The sequence below is a fragment of the Sus scrofa genome, chromosome 14 (genome assembly GCF_054392235.1).
Source record: "Sus scrofa isolate SSC_HxYL_T2T_F1_AM1 chromosome 14, Sscrofa_HxYL_maternal_Yorkshire_Landrace_v2.0, whole genome shotgun sequence".
Lineage (NCBI taxonomy): Eukaryota > Metazoa > Chordata > Mammalia > Artiodactyla > Suidae > Sus > Sus scrofa.
Window position 1 is genome coordinate 114,049,228 of NC_139396.1, and position 17,435 is coordinate 114,066,662.

Consider the following 17,435-nt stretch of genomic DNA (forward strand, 5'->3'; position numbering starts at 1 on the left):
CAAAAAAAAAAAAAAAAAAAAAAAAAAAAAAAGAGAGAATTTTACTAAAAGTGTTAAAGGTTGATTTAAGGTTGTTAACATCATAAATGTAGAACTAAAATGATGCTATACCTTCCAAATTAAAAAAAAATATAAAATATACCATATTGCAAAAATAGAAACCAAAAGAAAAATAAAGCGTAACATAAACACCTTAAAAAATAAACAATTCCAAAACCCAAACATTTGCTGTGAACAATAAGTTCACATTTTTAAAGAAAAGTAAATACTTTCTGATCCTTTCAAATTTAATTATTTTTCATCTTTAAAAAAAACAAACCCAAAACGTAGGGCCTCCAATAGGTGGAAGCGAGGACAGGTAAGTACTCATGTCCTGCAGAAAGTGAGGCTGGGAGACAATGCATGTACTCAGGTGGTGAGGTTGGGAAGAACACACGTACTCCCAGAATTTGGGATGGTGCATTTTCCTCTTGTTAGCCCAGAACGTGGTTCCCAACACACTACTGAGCTAAAAAAGCAGGTCAAGCAACAGCTGTTTTAATGAGACTCCCCTCATGTAAAACTATTGGCAAATGTGTCAACAGCCATAAAGGAATACCTGAACAAATGCTGATCTGATTGTAAACAATGGCCATCTTGGTTACTGGGACTCTGGGGATTTTTAACAATGAGCTTTTATCACCTTACAATGAAACAATAAAGCTATTTTTGAAGCATTTATCTTCAAATTAGAAATTCATGCTATTAAGGGTGTGCTGCATGATTGTAGTATGACAACATTTTTGGAATGTAATTTGACAGATGCTATTAAAATTTAAAGTATGCATATGCATTGGCCAGGGATCTGACTTTATGGCACAAAGATACAAATATATTGGGAGAGTGTCAGCCACTGCACCATTTCTCAATTAGCCACCATGAATTTATATATATTTTATGAGACTTTTCTGGCTGTAAAATGTTTTGGGAGATGCCTTTCTCTAATTGCATCATTTGGGCTTGAAGGGTACAAAGACTTTTTAAAAAGACAGAAAAAAAGAAGAGAAATGAGGTGTGGAGCTGGAAAGAAGTATAGGAAGAATAAAAAGGACAAGAAGAGACTCAAAACTTAGTAGCTGTATATCCAAATCATGGAGTCTATGAAATAATTTTTTTAAAAAAGCTAGATCTATTTGAATTGACCTAGGGAGAGGTCTAGGATCTATTGTTTAGATGACAGAGCTTCCTTTATTTAATATTAGGTGACAAACACAAAAATAATGTCTTCACTTTTGTCTTTGTTTCTCATTAAGCAAAATATCCTATACATTTTTTTTTTTTTTTGTCTTTTGTCTTTTTGTTGTTGTTGTTGTTGTTGCTATTTCTTGGGCCGCTCCCGCGGCATATGGAGGTTCCCAGGCTAGGGGTTGAATCAGAGCTGTAGCCACCGGCCTACGCCAGAGCCACAGCAACGTGGGATCCGAGCCACGTCTGCAACCTACACCACAGCTCACGGCAACGCCGGATCGTTAACCCACTGAGCAAGGGCAGGGACCGAACCCGCAACCTCATGGTTCCTAGTCGGATTCGTTAACCACTGCGCCACGACGGGAACTCCCTTATACATTTTTATGTGTTTTATGATCAGTAAGAAAAGTGTGGAGGGATGCATATCAAAGTATTAACGTCAATTACCTTGGTGGTGTAAGTCTGCAGGGAGGGATGGGCATTATTAGCTTTTAATTTATACACATCTGTATTGTGTAAATTTTTACACATATTACTCCATTATCTAAAAAAATCTGAAAGCAAATTGCAACTATGTGAGGCAATGATCTTTAAAATACTCAGGGAGGAGTTCCCGTCGTGGCGCAGTGGTTAACGAATCCGACTAGGAACCATGAGGTTGCGGGTTCGGTCCCTGCCCTTGCTCAGTGGGTTAAGGATCCGGCGTTGCCGTGAGCTGTGGTGTAGGTTGCAGACGCGGCTCGGATCCTGCGTTGCTGTGGCTCTGGCGTAGGCCGGTGGCTACAGCTCTGATTCAACCCCTAGCCTGGGAACCTCCATATGCCGCGGGAGCGGCCCAAGAAATAGCAACAATAACAACAACAACAACAACAAAAAAGACAAAAGACAAAAAAAAAAACAAAAAAAAAAAAAACAAAAAAAAAACTCAGGGAGTTCCCGTCGAGGTGCAGTAGAAACGAATCTGACTAGAAACCATGAAGTTGCAGGTTCAATCCCTGGCCTCGCTCAGTGGGTTAAGGATCTGGTGTTGCACATGAGCTGTGGTGTAGGTCATGGACACAGCTCGGATCTGGCATTGCTGTGGCTGTGGTGTAGGCCAGCAGCTGTAGTTCCAATTAGACCCCTATCCTTGGAACCTCCACATGCCACAAGTGCGGTTCTAAAAAGCAAACAACAACAACAACAATAATAATAATAATAATAATATTCCTTTGTCCTTTTGTTTTGGTTTCTCATCTTCTAGTATTCAGTGCACTTTGCACTTTGTCCATCCGTCCATCCATCCATACAGCCAACCATCCCTCAGTCCAGCCTTCCGGCCACTGAACAAGCATTCTGCCAGTAGCTAGGGACTCAAGCCTACTGGAGAGCAGCTGCAGCTCTCACTGCATAACACACAGCAGACAGAAGCAAACAAAAGAGCCCACCACACTGTAATTAATCAGTGCTTATTAGTGCACAGAAAGGCCCTGTTTAGTCACTTTTTGATCACTGATATGCAAGTGGAAAAGTGAGTGGATACATGTATGTGTAACTGGGTCACCATGCTGTAACAGTAGAAAAAAAAATAATGTATTGGAGAAACAAAAAAAAAAAATTAAAAATAAATAAATAAATAAGACAAAGAAAGTGAATGGAGATTTTAGACAGAGTAAATCTGAGGATAGACTTGACTTTTTGGAAATGTAAGAAATGTTTCTTACTGAGCGCTCCAAGGACCAGCTGCATTAGAACTAAAGGTCTTGCACACAGTCCACCATCTCAGTCACTCAGATGCTGCATTTTGAAGCAAAACCTATGATTCTTTAATACAATCAAAATGTAAGAATCACTTTCTACAGATGCTGCAAAAGCCCCAGTAGAGCCAGATATGACGAAGTCCTGAATGAAATCTTCCAAAAGCCCTGGAGTGGAGGGAACCAGCACAGGAGGAGTCAGAGCAGGGGGAGTCGCTGCCCCAAAGGTGAGCCATAAAACCTGCTCTTCCCATGTGGCTTACAGGTGCCAAGAGCCTTGGAGCCAGGTGTCCTGCACGGTGCAGAGCAATGGAGCTTGGAGACCCAAAGCTGGAGAGAAACGAAGGCATGCAGGCAGGGACAGCCGAGCTTCACTCTCCTGGCAGAGCACTAAGTTTTGAGCATAAGGTGGGCTGTGAGGCAACAAGCTTTGCAGGTTATGAGGGAGGTACTGTCGCTGTCAGCTCACCAGGGAAAGCATGAACGTGCTGCTCAGAGAAGCAGGCACTGTTCTCCTGAGACCTGAATACCCAAGTCTCAGATTTCAGGAGGTAGGACAGCAGACTTGAATTCTCAAGCTTTTGAATTAGAAAGATAGGCCATGAAGAGAAAGTGCACATGTATAAGAGTAAAAGAGGGAAGATAAGGATTCCAAGAAGGGGAAGATGCCTGGGCAGCAAGGGCAGATAAGCCCTGGGAACCTGTGCTGCATCCCATGCTGAGGTCTGGGGGCAGCTAAGGCTCTGGGAAGCAGGAGTGAGTCCTTCATGGCTGCAGGGAAGCTGGAAATTACATTCTGCTGCTTCCGAGCCCAGTGTGTGGCAAATACTCCCTCTGGACAATGATGTGGTATGAGAGGCATTTCTGTGCCCCCACCAAAGCCCCAGTGCCCTACAGATGACAGGGGAATCATGTCTCAAGGAGGAGTGACAATGATGCCAACCACATGAGCAAAGAAGCAGCTCTTGCCCATTTCCCTGGATCCTTGACTGATCTAACTGAAGGGGAAGGAGCCCCAAGAATGGCCAGTATTAGGTTTCATGCTAACCCCGTTAGCCAGGGGAGTAGATGCTTGGAGCCAAATGTAATTTGATTTAGAAAATAAGGAAATGTGATGCTTCTTGCACCTGAATGTGGATGGGCCATTCATAACTTACACCGTCCTCTTATTAATTCCTCTGTCCACATGTAAACGGTTTTAATCACCTTGACTTCACTGCTGAAAGCTACATTCTCCTTATCATTCAACATCCAGCATGTTCGAGGCACTTTTGCGGGAGCTAAAGTTTATATAAATATTATGTCTTAAGTTCTTATCAAAAATCAATTTTCCAGTATTTATGTTTTAGATTTCTTGCACCTTTTGTGGGTGGGGCAGGGAAGGGTGGGGTGAGTTCTCAGCCAGAACATTTTTAAAGTGGCTCCCAAGAGAGTGAGGAGCTGAAAAGGAAAGAAAGCAAACTTTGAATGTGTTTGCAGCAGCCTGAAGCAATTTAAGAAAGTAGGGTTAGAGGGCTTGCCAAAGATAGAGGCATGGAAATTATTTCCCTCTTTAATGCAGATAGGTGAAAATAAGAAAAATGTAATCCTGAGAGGTAATTCACATAAAGAGAAAAATCTCAGCACTCCCACCAATCATACATTTATTTTTTTCTAGTAAATGTGAATTTAATATATATATACATACGTATATTTATATTTACTTTAAAAATGTAAATGTATAATTAGTGGGAATGTTAAGATTGTATACATATTTTAATTGGTACAAAATCCAAAAGAGACCAGAGAAATAAAAGCAACCCTCCCCAAATAAAAAAAAAAATAATAAAAATCATTCTTTTCTCTCCTGTTTTCAGTCCTCCAGTAATTTTCCCCTAAGGAGGATGTTACTGATTTGCCTCTATGCTTGCAGAAGTGTCCTATGGACATCTACATATATACACATCTAAATAATATTTTTTTTTTGGCTTTTTAGGGCCACACCAGTGGCATATGGAAGTTCTCAGGCTAGGAGTCGAATCAGAGCTGCAGCTGCCAGCCTACACCATAGCCACATCCACACCAGATCTGAGCCTCATCTGCAACCTACACCACAGCTCATGGCAACGTCAAAAGCTTAACCCACTGAGCAAGGCCAGGGATAGAACCTTCATCCTCATTGATATTAGTCGGGTTCGTTACTGCTGAGCCAACACAGGAACTCTTAAATACATTTTAATATAACACCTCACTGCACACATTGTTCTGCACTTCACTTTTCTTAATTAGAATTTTTGTTGTTAGGATGAACCATAATTCGTTGACCCAGACCTCTGTCGAACATGAGAATACCTCCAATAGTCTGTTACAAACTGTGCTGAAATAAATATTGGTGATGTATTTCAAAGGTTCTTTTACATTAGTGAAGTAAGGATTTCCCTCAGACACAGGAAACATATTTAAGTGTCAGTTTTCTGAGTTTAGTGGCTCATGGAAGAGAATCTGAGATGAGTGTTCAGGATTCCCCTGACAGCAGAATCCTGGCCTCCCCAAGGCTCATACCCTCTCTCTGTGCTGTCAGAAACACATTCACTCCTCCAAGACTCTCTCGGGAGAGGATCCTACCAGTTAATGGGGGAAAGATGCTTCATCCTGAAGAAGAATTCCTTTCCTTTTCACAAGTGGTTTAGAAAAAAGAAAAGAAAATTGAAGAAGTGGAACTACACATCAAGATGAGGCTAAATTCAGAATAACTCCAGAACCTGAATAGGAAATCAATTCAACAAGGTAAGAGCCTGGACCACCAAGGTGGCCAGAAACCTGAGTGAGTGTCAGAGAGGAGGAGTGAACTTGACAAAATTCTCAGGACATTTCCTTTTCCAATAAAACTCTACATAACAAAGCTGTTTTTGACAGGGCTGAAGTTTCTATGGAAGTGATATGGAAGGCTTTGCTTTGCAGGTGCAAGAGGTCCCCAAAATAAGTCTGGTGGGGTTCTCAGAGCATTTCATTTGTGGCTCAAGGTTGACATAGTTGCAGAACAAGAGAGAAAACTGGAGAAAGCCTTGCCCTGGGAACACCTCCTGCAAACAAGTGAATCCACCCAAGCCCCATTCTCTCTCTCTTTCAGGACAAGGTTGTAAGGATACAATGAGGTTACAGAGAGGGGAGAAACAAAGGAAAAGCACTTCATAATCATTACCTCATTTAATTCCTGCAGAAAGGGAGGGAGAGAGCATTGTTTCCATTATATTAACCACATTCCAAAAAAACTGGAGAATAGTGAAAGAGAGAGAAAAAAAATCACCCCTAAACCCATAATTGAAACAAAGCTATTGTTACCATTTTGGCATGCATTTTTTCCATCCTGACATTTTAATATATTTATTATTATTTTCATATAATTATAGTCAAAGTGGTATGACTTTATAACTTCCTTCTTAATTTTTCACTAACCACTATAGAATATACATTTTCCATGTTGCCAAATTCTATAAAATCACCAACTCCCTGAATAGTAACCAATTTTTTTAATACCTTCAGCTTTTTTTTGGACATTCTCTTTTTGTGTAACATTTGCATTGCTCTTGGGGTTTTATTTCTGTATTATTTTAAATAATTCTACAATTTCAGATTGTTTTAGTAAGATAAATCCCCCCGATGGGCAAGGGAAAGGGAAATAAAGGAGAAATGAGTAGACAACCATCCTGGGATGCCCTCGGGAACTTGCAAATAAGATTTCCTTTGAGAGTTCCACTACAATAACCAACCCATGGTGAGTACAGAAATTTGAGATGTTACCCTGAAGGGGTAGAGGCAGAAAAGAATGAATAGTATTAAAGGCATCAATGTAGCTAAAGAATTTGACCATCACAACTAGAAGTAGAGGTGGGATGGCCAGAGAAACCCGGGAAAAGTGACTGGACAAGTAAGACTATTGGGAGCTCGGGGGCAGGGGAAGGGCTGGATAGTCTTGGTTTACTCTGTTTTCTCAGCATTATTATTAATACTTCTCACTTGTTTCCATTTCACTCTCAAAACTATCTTGTTTGGGAAAATAAATTACATGGATGATTCGACAATGACAAGACCTCTATCTTCTAGAAGGGCCAGATGAATGAGCCCTAATTTGCACAAAAAGAGTGGGACAGACTCTTTTCAGCTCAAAAGTTAGAAATAAGAAAAGTGAGTCCGAGAGGAGGAAAAGTGACCATTACTGGTTCCTCCTGTAATACAGATGCTCTGAGGACACAGAGAATTGGAAGGCATGGCTGGAAAGTGAGAGGTAAAGACCAGGCACCAGACCACCCAAAGAGCTGGAGGGAGGGACTCTGAGGCCACAATGAGCCAGGGGAAGTGGGGACACCCCAAAGCATCCCCTTGCTGGACTAAGCCCAGAGTTCCCTTGTGGCATTTGTTGTAATTTCTTTATTTTTCTCATTAAATTTGCTCATTGCTGAAGAGGTATGTATTTTAACCATCATCTTAGGTGTGACAAAATTAGAGCAGAGAGAGGTTAAAAGATTGTTCAAGATATATTAAGTCGGAGTTCCCGTCGTGGCACAGTGGTTAACAAATCAAACTAGGAACCATGAGGTTGCGGGTTCAGTCCCTGCCCTTGCTCAGTGGGTTAACGATCCGGCGTTGCCTTGAGCTGTGGTGTAGGTTGCAGACGTGGCTCGGATCCCGCGTTGCTGTGGCTCTGGCGTAGGCCGGTGGCTACAGCTCTGATTCAACCCCTAGCCTGGGAACCTCCATGTGCCGCGGGAGCAGCCCAAGAAATGGCAAAAAGACCAAAAAAAAAAAAAAAAAAAAAAAAAAGATATATTAAGCCATCAAGCAGGAAAGCAGGAGTGTAAAACAGGTGAGAATGATCTCTGACCCTCTGATGAGCTGTTTCCACTGCTCTGTGCTGTTTCCATGGCTCTCCAGGGCATGCAGGTATAGGGAGTCCAGGACCTGGTCCCTTCACCCTATGCCCTCCACACCGACTGCACCCAGGACCTCCAGTCTCCTGGGTCCTCATCTAGACTAGCTTTGCCTCTCCTCTTGGTCACACTTCCATCTCTAACCCTTTCCAAAATTCCCTCCTCTTCTGAGTAAATTTACTACTTCCTTCTTCAATAGAAAATAATCACTCTTCTCTTCCTCCTGACCATTTCAGAAGCCATGTTCATGAACAGGCCATTGAGCACATAAAGATCAACACAGAAAGTGAGATCAGATCACAGGACACCTGAGTGACTGGGCTACAGCTGCCTGGACTGCACCCACTACCAGCTGAGGGCTAGCCTGGACTCCAGGGTACCAAGCACCTGGAGGCTAATATTCTGAGGCTGGCTGGTATGGGACTGGGGCTGGTGCTTCCCTTCAGGTGAACCATCCAGATCATACCTTATTTTATGTCCACCAGTCAGGTGCTTTTTGTGCAGGGGGTGGGGGGAACCTAATGTGCAGAGTGAAGCTCTCAAGGAAGGTAGCATCTCCTCAGTCTCATGTACCACGGCTGCAACTGGTGTTCTTAAATCAGAGCTGGATCTTAACCAAACCCCAACCACTGTTTGCATTCAGCCACAGCTTTTCACCCTGTGACTCCTAGGAGGAAGACTGATGCATCACAATTATGCCACACTTATGAAACTCTTCCAGTTTGGGGAGAGGGCTTCCTTGGAGTTTCTTGATTACTATTCACAATTTTCTACAGTATCTTATAGTTAACTCAGATGAATTAACTGAAGCATGGCGAAATGACAAAACTGGCTTCGGATCGCACAGTAAGGCAGGCAACCAGCAACACAAATCTTATAAGCTACAGTTTTCAGTCTGTCAGGGTTATGGTTTGGCTGCCAAAGGGCTGTCTTCAACTAAGGCTCACTGGCTGTTGGGAAAGGCCTACTGCTGCATCAGGGGCTATGGGCAAGTTTTGTTTCTGCCCCCAAGGGGCCTAAGACCATGTTGGAAAGACAGATGTGAACTGTGACTTGAAGAAGGAATGAGGACTGGGAATTCCCGTTGTGGCTCAGTGGGTTAAAAACCCAACTAGTATCCAGGAAGATTCGGGTTCAATTCCTGGCCTCATTCAGTGGGTTAAGGATCCAGTGTTGCCATGAGCTGCAATTGTAGGTTGCAGATGTGGCTTGGATCTGGCATGTTACTGCAGCTGTGGTGTAGGCCGGCAGCTGCAGCTCCAATTTGACCCCTTGCCTGGGAACTTCCATATGCTGCAGGTGCAGCTCTAAAAAGTAAAAAAAAAAAAGAAGAAGAAGGAGGAGGAGGAGGAGGGGGAGAAGGGGGAGGAGGAGAAGAAGAGGAAGAAGGGGAAAGGGAAGAGGAAGGAGAAGGAGATGGAGAAGAAAATATGAGGACAATAAGGGCCCTCAGAAAACAGAGAAGGGAGAACACTTAGGAGCAAAACCCAGTCAGGCTCAGCTCCTTGGAGGGCCTTATAGGAAGGTATGGTTTAAGCAGGAGGGAGTGGAGGGACCCAGGAGGGACTACTGCCCAGGCAGAGGCAAAGAGAGGATGCTATTTTTCTTAGGAAGGATCAGAGAGCCTGAGTGCACCAAGCCCTGAGTTACCAAGGATAGGCATTCTCATCTAATTCCTCCACTGGCTCTCTTTATAACCCATCTTAAGTCACTCTTCCCCTAGGGAAGGCCTGCCACTTAGTTCTCAGAAATGGGAGTAGGCACTGCGACGCCTTCAGAATAAAGGACTCTATAAATACAAATGATAGGAAACTCTCATCCCTTATAAAGATGTTTTTCAAAAGACCAAAGCATGAAAGGGTAAACAACAAAAGCATCAATACTGTAAGGTCCAGGCATTATTTTTAGACCATTCCTCACGGTTCAAAACAGACGTGCGAGATCGGAGAGGTAATGCTGGCTGCCAGTCATATTCCATTTTGGTCCTGACCCCCCGGGAAGTGCTGAATCCTTGATTGTTTTGTTAAAAACATCACAGAATGGATTTTGTTGTCAGTTGCTCTTGATCTCTTAAAATTTCCTGCATTTGCTGCTGACCGGCGTTCCTGGCCTTGACAGAAGTCCAGGCAGAATTATTAGCCTATGAGCTGTGGCTTTGTAATCAGCAACTACAGCCACCCTGGCAACTGTTGCTGGACAAAGCGCCAGGCAGCCTGAGCAGCAGGAAGTTAAGCTGCTGAGCCAAGTGACTGGCCAGCAGCCTTGGACCAGTCCTTGCCCCTCAGTCTCTCCATTCCTGCTTTAGCTTGGACAATGGATGATGTTCTAATGATAGAAACCTGTAAAGAAACCCTCCCACAAACACAGCAAAACTGTGTTTTTTATTTTCTAGTAAAAAAGTATTAGAAATGCTATTAAATATTTTGTGTAGTTGGAAGCAGAAGGAATATGTAAAAATGGGTACCACACAGCCCTCTCTTCACCACACAGCCCTCTGGTCTGAAATGGGGGGCTTTCAAAATGCAAAGGTCAACTCACTGTAACTAAATTTCTTGATGTGTTATAAGTTCTGCAGTAGTCTAACTGAGTCCTCCTAACACTTTTAAAGAGTTGTGTTGAATGGTCCCCCTGAGGAGGAGGGCAGTCAATCTCAGGAGCTTCAGCAACTAATCAAGGCCAGTAAGTGATTATCACTCATTGACTAGTGAAGAAGGTAGGAAGGGAGGGAGGAGGGAGGGAACAAATAGGTAAGGAAACATGAAATCACAAAGGAGAAGATGGTCATCCATCCAGCTCCAATCTCTCCATCTCCAGAGCCAGGGCTCACCAGTGTCCTAAAGCTTTCAGCTTATGGAAGAAGCCACCTGAAGCACATGTGTCCATCAGAATGGATGAGAGAGTCACCATCAACACAACCCATCTTTCTGGTCAGTCATAGAAGCCTTCTTGTTGCTGAGTACTAAAACTGGCAAAGACTTAGACATTGTCCTCCCACAGCATTCAACAACCCAAATAGTTTGTACCAATTACTTTTTCTTAATTCATAGACTCTTCAGTTCCCAACAACAGACTGCTAAAGATAAATTGTGATACAGAGCATTAATCCTGAAGGAAGTTTGGTAAACATCAGAGTGAGAAGACTTGGGTTTCTGTTTCCTCGGTTCCCTAAATATGTCTTCAGTTGCCAAACATTGAAACTATAAAATATGACTTTACAACAATTGAGGACATGAAGGAAAAAGAGAAGGTTCCATTCTCAGACTTCTGTTTCAATTTGCTACAGGGTTAGTAGTAGAGGGAGAGAAAATTGGAGCCTGTGCCACACCATTTGTAGGGAACTGTGCCACTTTCTCAAATTTCTTTGCAAGTTGCACAGGTATTGGATCTAAGAAAGCAAAATACACACTCTTAGTTCATCAAAGTGTAGTTTGACTATAATTGCTGAAACAAAAGACAAGAGGAATACCAATTTTCAAGAAGAGCAGACATAAACACACCCCTTCAAAGCTCATAACTTTCATTAATTTAAACATGTGTAGGTGGATGCCCATGAGAGGCCACCCCATTGCATTTCTAATAACTAGCGTAGCATTTCTAACAACTAAGTGTGCAATTATCATGACACAAGAGGGGCATTAGATATGACCTCTGACCAGGGCACAACAGAAGTTGCCTCCATCTCATGGAAATCAGAGTTGATGAAACTAACCCAACTTAAAGAAAAGAAGCAAACTAATTATAATGCCCTTGATAAACACTATTTTTAAAACTCTTAATTTCATCTCCCAGTGGCTATGACAGCTAAGAAAGTAATGAATGAGCTGATTTTCATTCCTGTGGGTAGAAACACAGTTTTAGAAGTACATTTTACTTAAGGATGTCAAATTATTTTACTCTGAGAACCTTCTCCAACTTTAGGAATTTTAAAAGGAGAAAGTGCTGTTGCCTTTAAAGAGGGAGAAACTGAGTCACAGAGGAACTATGGATTCCATGAGGTCACTCAGTGTTCATCTTGAAGAATCAAGGCTAAACTTCAGAACTCCCAAGAACTCACACAGAAGAGTACTATACCCTTAGGAATTCTGAGTTCTAAAGGTATGGTGTCTAGGTGGTGGGTTAAGTTGTCAATTTGAGATTTTTCTTCTTTTTTAAGGAAGGCCTGTATTGCTATGAATTTCCCTCTGAGCACTGCTTTTGTGGCATCCCATAGATTTTGAGTGGTTACATCTTCATTATCATTTGTTTCAAGGTATTTTTTAATTTCCTTCTTGATTTCCTCATTGACCCATTGGTTTTTTAGTAGCATGTTGTTTAGTCTCCATGTAGTAAGTTTTTTTCTCATTTCTTTTCCTGTGGTTGATTTCTAGTTTCATGCCATTGATTGGGAGCTTGGGGTTAACAGATGCAGACAATTGCCTTTGGAATGGATTAGCAATGAGATCCTGCTGTGTAGCACTGGGAACTGTGTCTAGTCACTTATGATGGAGCCTGATAATGTGAGGAAAAAGAATGTATACATGTATGTGTAACTGGGTCACCATGTTGTACAGTAGAAAAAAATAATGTATTGGGGAAGTAAAAAAAATAATAAAATAAAATAAAGGTATGGTGTCTAATTGATTAAGATGTAAAAATATAAAGGGAAAAGTCCCAATGTAAATAATTGGGATTCCACTAGTTAAATACACACTCTGCATGCACATGTGCAAAGTCAGGAGTTTGGAAAAACCTCAGTATGATCTCCCTTGATGGTATAGCACCTGGGAGAAGCATAAATGAAGTATCTATGAATCAACTTTAAAGAATTCTTCTATATCTTCTTAATCTAGAGTTAAGTATTCTGAAATGCAGCATAAATTCATCCACATTCTTATTGATAAAATATGTTTGCACTAACCAAAATTTAATACACTTACCTCTAAAAAAAGTAAAAAACAAAAAAAAATGTGATTTTTCTAAAAAAACACACAAAAGAAACGTCCCTATTATGCATTACTTTTAATTTTATAAAATCCAGAACATGGGAAGAATTCTGGGACACCTGCTGGCCCTAGAATGGTCTGCCATTCACACACATCAGCCTACACCTGCAGCACTATAACCACTGACCTTATAGTGCCAACAGTATTCTGACACAGGCTTCATAAAACCAGCATTTAATGCTCTCTTCCTCGTGAATTTAGCAAACGTTAAAGGCATAGGTGTACAAAATCATGTCACCTTAAAATTGGGAAGGACCTTTAAAGTCATAAGTCTAAATCTCACCTTGAACAAGAACCTTCCCACTGCCTTTGACATTGAAGACCCCCTCAGTGAAGCATGCCCAGAGGCCTGCTCCAAGGCCAAGCACTTCCATGGGCACAGAAAGGGAAGAATAAGTAACTGGTGTTGAGTGCCTCAGACAGTGTGTGTCCAGCACATGGCCTGGTTATGTGGCACAGTGACTGCAGGGAAATCCAATTCTCTCCATTTCACAGAGATTCATGGAGATCCAGGGATTGAGTGAGTTCTCCTGTGTCACACAGCTTTGAATGAAAGGGCTAAAGTGAAATCCAAGTTTGGCAGACACCAAATCTGATGTTCTTTTCTACCATATTGCTTTCTGAATGAAAAAGTGAAAAATTAAAATATGCCTTCCATCAGTATCCACCATTGACTCCAGTTTGTGAGTCTAATCAACTTTATGTACAAATCACATATACAAACCATATTTTATATAGAAATACATCCCTTTCTTCATCTACAATGCCTCCCAGGTCAAATACAGTGATCTCTGGTTCTGCAACTGCCTCTGGTCTTCTGTGTCCAGTCTTTCCCTCTGCTCCCAGTAAGTCATTCTCCATTTAGTACTCAGTGTGATTCATAAACACATAAATTAAATCCTATGTCCCTGTCTAACACTTCCTAGTGGCTCCCCATCCCCTCTGGAAACAATTCAATTTCCTTAATATGATTATCAGACCCCCACTGTAGCACACACATGATCGTACTCACTACTATTTCATATTCAATGATTCAGAAGTAAGGGAGACCTTACTGACTCTGCTCCACCCTCTTTATTTTCCTCAAATACCCCAGCCTAGCTCCTGCCTTTAGACCTTTATCCTGGTCCTTTTCTCATGTCTCCTCAGGGCTAACTCCTCATGCCATTCAGTTCTCATCTGAAATATTCTCATAGAGGCATTGATGGTCTGGAAGCCCCAACTCTGTGATTTTCCACATTATCTTCCATTCTTTTCTTCAGTGCACTCATCACTTGCTGGTATTACCATACCTTTCCCCTGTTTATTGTTTGCCACCACCATCCTTTAATTAGATGTGAGGTCTCTGAGAGCAGGGCCACAGCCCTGAGCCTGAACTGGGCTTCATGAAAGCAGATGCAAAGTCATCCACTGCACTTCTTCAATGCTCCATGTAACAGACCTGGTGCTGAAACCAGGCTCCTCTCCTCTGGGTTGTTTCTTCTCCAAGTAAAATGCACCTGGTATGTTGGATGTCCTTGATACTGCTTCTAGACTCCTGCCAGCCTGCCTTAAGGTCTCTCTAATACTACAGAGTCCAGATCTGAGCACAGTCCTGCACTTGCCATGTAATGGATTATGGGACTCCAGGGAGAACCTTAGATCTGTGAAAGGACTCAAGGTTACCAAAAGTAGGCTAGTCTGGTAGAAAGCCTCCATATGGCCCTCAGGTAGAAAGTTATAGACCTCTGCCTCTTCCAAACCTCACTCTTCACTCTGAGACATTACAGGGGCAGGTGTGATGGGACAGGGGTTCCTGGATGATGGAAGCTCTGTCTGCTTCAGCCAGTCCAGGCATATCCTCCTCTTTCAGCTCTTTCCAACACAGTGTCCAGGCCTCTACACATAGCCTAAATTGAAGAAGACAAGACTACAGGCTCAAATGATGGCACTCATTCCTGAGGATCAGGAACGAAAAGATAGAACTTGTCTCCAGGAATGTGTTCTTCAGAAGGAAGTCCAGAGAGATACAAAGAGTCCTAAGTTCATGATTAGCAGGGGCCACAGATCTTTGAACAGCTTCTCTAAGCCTCTCACAGGCATCCGCAACCCATTTTTGTCTTTAAAGTCAGGAGATGAGCTAATTTCATAGTTGAGGCAATATGATAGCAAGTCAAGATGGTTTGGCATCCATTTGATTTGGAATTCATATAATTTGTCAATCCAAAAAATTCAGTCCACAATGGGATTGGTGAATTTGATTTTACTGTCTCAACAACCAGGGGTTATAATTCATTCTTTCTGAACTCTACTACCTAGGAATAGGAAGGGGCTATAAAGTCTAAGAAACCAAGTTAAATGGGGAGACTCATAAGTTCCGATGGAAAAGACATGACCACACCGGAAGCCCAGACTTCTGGGTCCTGGCCATGTTCTTCCTCTAATTACCCCCCACCCTGTGATTCTGTTCTGGTCCTAAACATCCCTGCATTTATGACAGTGCATATTTATACTTGATTGCTCTTAAGGTTAATTTCAGCTCTGGGATTTTGCAGTCAGGATTTATAGTTATAATTAGTTCCTTTTCCTCCACGAGGTCTTCTTTTACAATCCTGTCTAAATTAGTTCTCCATCTCATCCTCTGTCACTGAACCCTATTTGTTTCTGTCAGGCATTTATCCGAACCTACCTGGACATATTTGCCTTGTGTTTTCATACTCTGCCTCCCACACTACACTCTCAGCTCCAGGTCAAGAGGGATCTTGGTGTTCTCTTTCACTGTTATATTCCCAAGGACATAACAAAGTCGGTCCTCAACATTTGGTGAATTATTTAATTATAGTCTTTGCTTCTGATTGAAGAGTTTGTGGCAGAGGGAAGTGAATTCCTCCCAAGGCTGAGAGTATGCCTTGTGAGTTTCTCCAATCACTGAAACTTCCAGATTGAGCCAAAATCTGCTTCACTGCAGTTTCCAGCTCCCGGTCCCAGTTCAACTCCTCTTCTATTCTTGTTAACAGTTGTTCAAATAGACAAAGCATGGAATATCTTTGGAATCCTGATTTAAAACCCTTCCCATTGGTAGCCTGGAAAATGAGGAAAAGGGCAAAATCTAGCAGGGGCTGTCTAAATTGTAACTCTTCCCTGGAGGAGAGGACAGAATTTAAACAGAGATAGAACTCTGTCTGCCAAACCTCTGAATGTAGAAACGGCAGAGCTGATAAGGAAGTAGGCTGCACTTGCTGCTGTTTCTATGCTCCAACCACTGTCCTGGGAAAATGAGCTTTAAGATAAGGCTCCAGTGGAAAGCTGGCATAAGTTGGATTTCCCCAGAGCTCCCCTTACCACTACATCATATAGCACTGGGCAGCCTTAACAGACCAGGAACATCTCAAGAAAGAAGTTCTGTCCTGGAAAAGTGCACACTTTTTGTGTATTGGCATATTAAGTTTACTTATTTCAGATAAGTTAAAGTCACATTCCTCTCTCCTATCCTCCCATCCTGTCATTTAAGGAACCCACGATGTTCCCACAGGACCTATGCATGAAGAGAAGGACCATATTGGCAGGAAACTGCCTACCAGCAACCTGCCTGCTTAGCTAATGGAAGAACCAGGGTCCACACTGCCCTGTGGCACAGGCCTCCATGGCACTGAGTGACCATGGACTGTTCTCCTGCTGCTGGGTCAGCCTTGAACCTCTCCTCTCAACTCTAAGGCACTAAAGGAAGGGAGTCCACTTCAGTGGGAATGCTGAGGGTGTGGTCCTGTGGGAAGTCAGGGGAGGTCAGCCGAGTGCACAGAGCAGCAAGTCTCCAGTGGGGCCATCAGGCAATTGGCAGGCTCCAGCGACATTGGCCAGGTCCTCATCCTCTGTGATCACAAAGCACGTTCGCTTCACATGGCAAGCACGGCTTCCTTTGTTCTCCTAGGTCTCTATGGGAGCTGAGCCTTTGGGAATGAAAATGCACAATAGCAGGTTGCAAAGTCCTGAAGATTGTTTCTGTCAACAACAGCTCTCTGAGTGAGCCATGGTCCCCAACTGCATCTTCACAAAGTCTTTTAGATACAGACACAGATAAGTAGTCACCCTCTAGTAAAAGGGCTAAGAAAACAAAATGAGCCAAGCTAAAACTGTCATCACCACCACCACCCTCTCTTTGAAGATGCTTTATGTTCTCAGTCCTTTGACAAGTCTTTGCGGAAGTTTGTCTGTTTGCATATGTCACCCTCCTCCTGTCATGGGGGAAAGGGGGAACAAACAGCATTATGTGAAAGCAAAATCTAACTCTTACCAAGTGCCTCATTTCCTCAGAATGCCTATGGTAGATCATGGCTACTAGTCCAAATATCTGGTTCTCAATCTAAAAACATAAAGCTAGCAACCTATCGAGTAGCCTTTCCAAGCATTATCTACAATAAGATGGCGTCAAAAGCCAAGATAAAATGACAGCAGCCATGTGAGTCAAGGTCTTCACCAGCCACAGTTACATGGTAGAAACCTGAACAGCTTTAGCAGCTTCAAGGCCTGGGTCTCAGTCCAGGCCAAAAAAGCAGAATATCTCTAAGAGGGGAGTCATCTTTAGTTTTTTGAACTCCCCAGCTGAC

At 42.5% G+C, this 17,435-nt stretch overlaps 1 protein-coding gene across 22 annotated transcripts in view; it reads right to left on the minus strand.

The window, feature by feature from the left end:
• Positions 1–17,435, minus strand: part of LOC102167823 (uncharacterized) — a 770,457-nt gene that overhangs the window by 448,368 nt on the left and 304,654 nt on the right. For 2 of the 22 annotated variants that reach the window (XR_014827543.1, XR_014827523.1), the window contains exon 7: positions 12,856–16,778. The exons of 17 other annotated variants lie outside the window; for them this stretch is intronic. The gene's annotated coding sequence lies outside the window, so the exon portion shown is untranslated. Of the gene's footprint in view, positions 1–12,005; positions 17,064–17,435 lie in introns of those variants that run through there. 3 more of the 22 variants (XR_014827542.1, XR_014827528.1, XR_014827541.1) reach the window with 3 other exon arrangements.